This window comes from Vanacampus margaritifer, chromosome 1 (genome assembly GCF_051991255.1).
Source record: "Vanacampus margaritifer isolate UIUO_Vmar chromosome 1, RoL_Vmar_1.0, whole genome shotgun sequence".
NCBI classification, from domain to species: domain Eukaryota; kingdom Metazoa; phylum Chordata; class Actinopteri; order Syngnathiformes; family Syngnathidae; genus Vanacampus; species Vanacampus margaritifer.
In genome coordinates, this window is record NC_135432.1 from 46,681,955 (window position 1) to 46,687,582 (window position 5,628).

At 37.8% G+C, this 5,628-nt stretch overlaps 1 long non-coding RNA gene across 1 annotated transcript; it reads right to left on the reverse strand.

The window, feature by feature from the left end:
- Window positions 1-407: 407 nt before the first annotated feature.
- Window positions 408-5,424, reverse strand: LOC144044669 (uncharacterized). Its single transcript, XR_013291328.1, has 4 exons — window positions 5,037-5,424; window positions 4,096-4,271; window positions 2,544-2,576; window positions 408-2,431 (listed from the first exon to the last, which is right to left on the reverse strand). It is a non-coding gene; the product is annotated as an uncharacterized LOC144044669 (long non-coding RNA).
- Between the last annotated feature and the right edge of the window lie 204 nt (window positions 5,425-5,628).

The window sequence follows — 5,628 nt, forward strand, 5'->3', positions numbered from 1 at the left end:
GTCAAATATATACTCAACTGGTTCGATAAAATTGAAGTTTTCTTTGAAGTATTTCTCCCTCTTATACTTAGAATTAAAGGGACCATCAGGACCAAAGGCTTTAGTTAGAGGATTACATATTACATTTTCAACTAACTCACTGATAACATTTTCGTCAACAGTGCAGTAATACTGTGCCAAAATATTTCTCACTAAGCTTGGAATATGTTGAGATGACGATGCACAAATAAACTGGAGCTGTTCCACCAAGTCATCTAAACATTTACCTGTGACATTATAAATGCTTTCTAGCTTCAACAAGAGTGAACCTATTATTTTCACATATGCGCTTGTATATCCTTCGCAATCTAAATCTATAGGAGTTTCCATCTCCACATCATCAGCTGATTCCAGCAATGAACAATGGCTTTCATTCTGTTGGACACTAGTAGAATTTTTATTTTTTTTTTTGACGACCTGGTCATACAGAACAGCCTGCTGTGAGTCTTCATGAGATTTTGTTTCTAAAAAAAAAAAAAAACATTGCCAGAGCTATACAGCGGATACATTATTTAAAAAAACAAAACAACAAAAACATCAAGAACTGGACTGCAGGCTTATAGCAAAAATATATACTTTATATAAGTTTTAACGTTGCCCTCATTCCAAATAAAATACAGAAACATACAAATGTTCGTCCAAAGACACTAAAGTGATATGTTGGCGGACGCAGTCTTGACTGATTATATCATGCAGTCACCTTTACTGTCATCTTGGAGAAGGTGTCAGAAAGTTTTTTGTTTTATTATTATTTTCCGCATGCAATTTGCGATGCAACCAAATCCGCGCATCAGGTACTGTTTGACAACAGCAAAGTAAAAAAAAAAACACACACACACACACAAAAAGAAAAGTAAAACAAAAACACAAAAAACAAGCTACTTGACCATTTCTAAAAGGGTCTCTGTGGGAGAATTTTGTACTTGCATATGCATCCCTTTTGAAATAGATGAGTGCTAATTAGTTCAAAAATTGAACAATACAGCACAGACTTGTACCAAGGTTTGCAGTCTCCAAAGAGGGTGGTAGCAGATACAATCTCTTACGGGTAGGACAATGAAAGAACAACATTTACACAAGCGAGCAGCCAAACCAATTAGCCTGTAATACTCTAGCTTTAAAGTCCCAAAAAAGAGGCAATAAAAAAAATCGTATCTACAGAAATTGAGATTGTTAGTTGAAAATAGGGTTGTTGGACAATCTATTTATGCAATTCACAGCCCTTTCACTCATGTTTTAACTTAGGCGCAGAAGTGTAAAAGCAGCTTCCAGTAGGCAACTCTATAACAGCGCTGCATTTAGTAAGTCTTATTACATTTTAGATTTATCTTGTTTGCTTATGAAAATCACATTGTCACAAAATAAAAATCACAAACTCTGCTCTTGTCGTTCCAGATACAAGAAATGTAGTCTTCTTTGAGGTCTTGAGGCTTTGCATCTTTCCACCGCAAAAGAAGGCGCCAGAGTTTGAGTCATCAGTCTCACGACCCTCTCTAGTATGTCACAACTTTTACACTTGTCCATTGTTTGTGGCAGATCAATTTCTTTACATGAGATCCACAACGGTTCCTCTTTCCCTCTGAATAACAAAATCATCAAGAAACTTGGGTAGTGTTTTTGCATTTTTGTGTGGTGGTTCAGTAGCTGCAACCGTCAGGGAAGGGCAAGCCAGCAACACAATGATCTCCGCTGTCCAGTAGGAAGGGAGCGTTTTCCTCGTAGTGGGTGAGGGGCACTGTGTCTTCGTCCAGGCCCGGCAGGCTGTCCAGGTCAGCTTTCAGGTTAGGCCTCTGGTAGTAGAATTTGGACGTTTTACAATAACATCAGTCTTTAAATCATCACATTAGTAAAATTTGTGCTTTCGACTCCTATGAGTAGCATACGTGTCATATATGTTTGTTTTGAATTCACAGCCATCAAACATACACTCTACTGTTTCTAGTCTTTTAAGATGACAGTTAATGTGCTGAAAATAATCTTTGGTATTTGAAAAGCAAGAGTTACAAATTTTACATTTGAAAGCTATTGCATTATGTTGATTTCCAGTTTCCTCTGATTTGTGAGCTCTGTACAAGTGTGTACGCAAGCCACCCCAAAATGTTAGGAACACAGACAGTTCAAATGAATACAAGGCAGAATGTGTCCATGACCAAAATGTCCATGTTTCAGTCGATAGTGTTTAAGAAGTCTTCCCTTGGATGGTGCCACAAACGTGCAGAGCTTGCACAGCCATTCCATATACTGTTACCTTACTGTGGGTTTCTAGGGATCCCCCAAAAGCTCACAGGGCAAAGATCAACCAACAAAGTGTGGTGGTGATGATATGAGTTCAAGCTACTGTTTGTCCTCCCTCTATCTTTGGGTGTGCACCTCTGTGGCTCCCACGCTTATTCTGTAACATAAAGAAAAAAATGTAATCACAAATTAAAACTGTTACTTATACTGCAAGTCAATAGTCAAAATTCCCACAAAATTTATTACATCATTAATACAAAACAACTTACCTCTCCACTCTTCCTCAACGTTTATTTCCCATGCTGCAAAGCATGTTGAATGCATGAAAAAGTCAAAGTCATATTTTTCCCATAACCACCAAAAATACAAGCCACAATGAACTGTGAACTTTTAAAATAAGCCTAGTAAGAGATACACACACTCTGGCTCCAGTGAGTGACGAAGACAGTAGACCTGCATGGAAAATTAACACAGAGTGGTCCCGCGCCTCGAGAACTACGGGGACCGGGGGCTTGCCTGGTTGTAAACCGTTGGTCGATCCGAGTTGGTCCGGCGCCTCGTGAGCTAACGTTAATGCGTTCTGATAACTAGCAACAATGCTAGTCTGAGTGAAGAATCTTTCCGCAGTTATTAACAAGTGTTATGGCTACTCAATATCATGAATGTAAAAACGTTTCACCAATTATATTCAGTAAAATGCAATATTAGTTTTATGAGTGTAGAGTGTGCGGACCCTCAGACCCCACAGTTTTTTTGGGGAGTGGAGGGGCAGAGTTTTTCTTCCTCATTTGAAGTCTTGTCTTCGTTTGTCAACTGTGGCTGTCGTTCATGATGCACGTACTCGCACGTGCATCATGAACGAGCCTGACACAGATGCTGCAGTTACGCTTTGGGCCAGAGGTGGCGAGTAAAAAAGTGACAAACTGCACAAAGATCCTTTAAGGTTTTATTAAAAAAAAAAATCAGGTACTTAAGGACGATCAGGTCAAGTTGATGCTGAAATGCCGCCAATACATCTGCGCATGCGCTGACATGCCTGCCTCCAGGGAATGACATCACTCATGGACTGTACTTGATATTTTTTTTTAAACATTAAGTTACTGTCCAATAAAATTGAGATGACTTGTTTGATAATTACATAAACTTCAAGCTAATTGGTATCAGTAGTGCATTCTCAAAAATCTTGTTGAAACATACAATTATTATTACAAACGTTTAAACAATGTAATCTGTGATTCAAAAACTAATTTATTTTAAAGACATAAACTTAATTTTAATATGAGATTTCTGTTGTATTTTTACTAATGAATTTTGATGCTGTCAAATCAATTACTCATCCTGATGATATTCAACATTATTATTAACTATACATACTTATATATTAATGTCACATTTACATGGAGCAGAATTTTTTTTTCAGTGTACTATAAAGAGAAGATAAAAGCTGATAGGTGCAGTCAGAGTAAAACAGCCAGGGCTCTTTGTACTCATCTGGGCATTGGTGGAGCATGCATGATGTAGAAAAAGCTTTAATATTACCTTTTTAAATGGCACAATGCACCTTTCTATCTATTTATTGTTGTTGTTTTTATTTCAATTTATATTTACTTTTTTTTGTATTTCATTTTTTAATTATAATTTTCTATCCATTTTTATTTTCACTTTTAGTCATTTATTTATTCATTTCATTTATTTATTTCTAATTTATGGCAGTTTTAGTCCGCCATATAAGTCTTAGAATGCTCCTTGTGTCTTTATCTTTCAAGTCAGAGATGGAAATTTATGAAATGACAGAAAAAGCTCAACAGCAGAAGCAATTACCTTGAAACATCGGTGTTCAGTTGGTTGGTGGTGCTCAAAACTGACATGTCAGTGGTGTTGTTGCTGCCACTGCTTCCCCACGGGGCAGTACTAACGGCTGATTCCACTGATGAGGCTCAAAACACAGTTATGTGTGCCCATCCCTTCATGCAGTCACAGTCATTGTCCTCTTCATCCTTTAGTAGTTTTGGAAATGTCAGTCTCAAAGTCCACCATACAGTGAATTTAAATAAATGTGACATATATTTCTCTGACACTGATTTCTTTGACTTGCTGAAAATAATTACCTGACTGAAAATGCTCATTTTTGTTTTGTGATGTCCCATTAGAGAACATTAAGTCTGAGATGACTGCTTGCATACAGTGTAATCAAACATTAATTATCTAAAGCAATAATTTAAAGGGATGTGTGGCCTTGTGAAGAAAATCAATGAGTTCTAAGCTCTAGTAATTTGACCATAGTTTATATGTCACATGGGCTTCCAGTGAGCATTTTGCTGTTGCCTCTAAGGAAATGAAATGTCATTGACTGAGGCTGCGATTGTTGTAGCTTTTCATCTTCAGAATCAAGGCATTCTATTGAGTGGAAAAAAGGCATGTTGTATGTCTTTTTTTGTTTCTGTTTCTGGTATGCTCCTTTGTAGCAAACGTTGCATTATATCCAGTGACTGCACCTTGTTTGTTTTGTCATGTATTACTTTACAGATACCATTTCCCCCTTTTTTTTTTATATTTCAACAAGCAGTGTCACATCATATTATGAAATATTTGGAAACACATCGTTAGCATTTACAAACTCGCAAGGATGTTATGTGATTTTAATCTAATTTCCTAATTATCACGACCCGTCAGATGATACGCTTATTTTCCCCTGTATTTGAGTTCTACTCTACATTTACCTCACTGACAACCACAGATTCATGTATTTCATTCGTGGTTACCCGCTTCGTCGTGACGATTGAAGCTCAATGCGTCTTCTCCGGATGTGTTGCGAACCCAACAGACATCAAACAATACAATCCAGCAAGGTTGCTATACATCTGAAGCTCTTTATCCCCAAAATGGCCTCAATAAGCATGCATTGTCCATCTGCGAGTGCTCATTTTCCAGTCGAAGTATTAAAAATCGGTTTAGATCCTTTGGCTGCTGTTTTATTGGAAACAGCGTATTGTCGCCTCTCTCTCCCTCTCTCTCTTTCTCTCTTTCTTTCTTTCTCTCTTTCATTCTTTTTCATTCTCTCTCTCTCCCCTCTCTCTTTCTCTTTCATTCTCTCTCTCTCTCGCTCTCTCTCTCTCTCGCCGTCGACGCTCTATTTCCCCACTCATGTTCAGAGAGATCACGCTTTCTGGACAGGTTCGCTCAGTTTTATTTATTCGGCAGCCTTCCCATATCAACATGTCATCATCATCATCGCTCTTTTTTTCTGTTTGAATTTGAATACATTGGTTCTACAAACAAATACAAACGCCCCCCCCCCCCCCCCCCCGTTCCCCACGCACACATTTTTTATACACTTTATTTAAAGGGGAACTC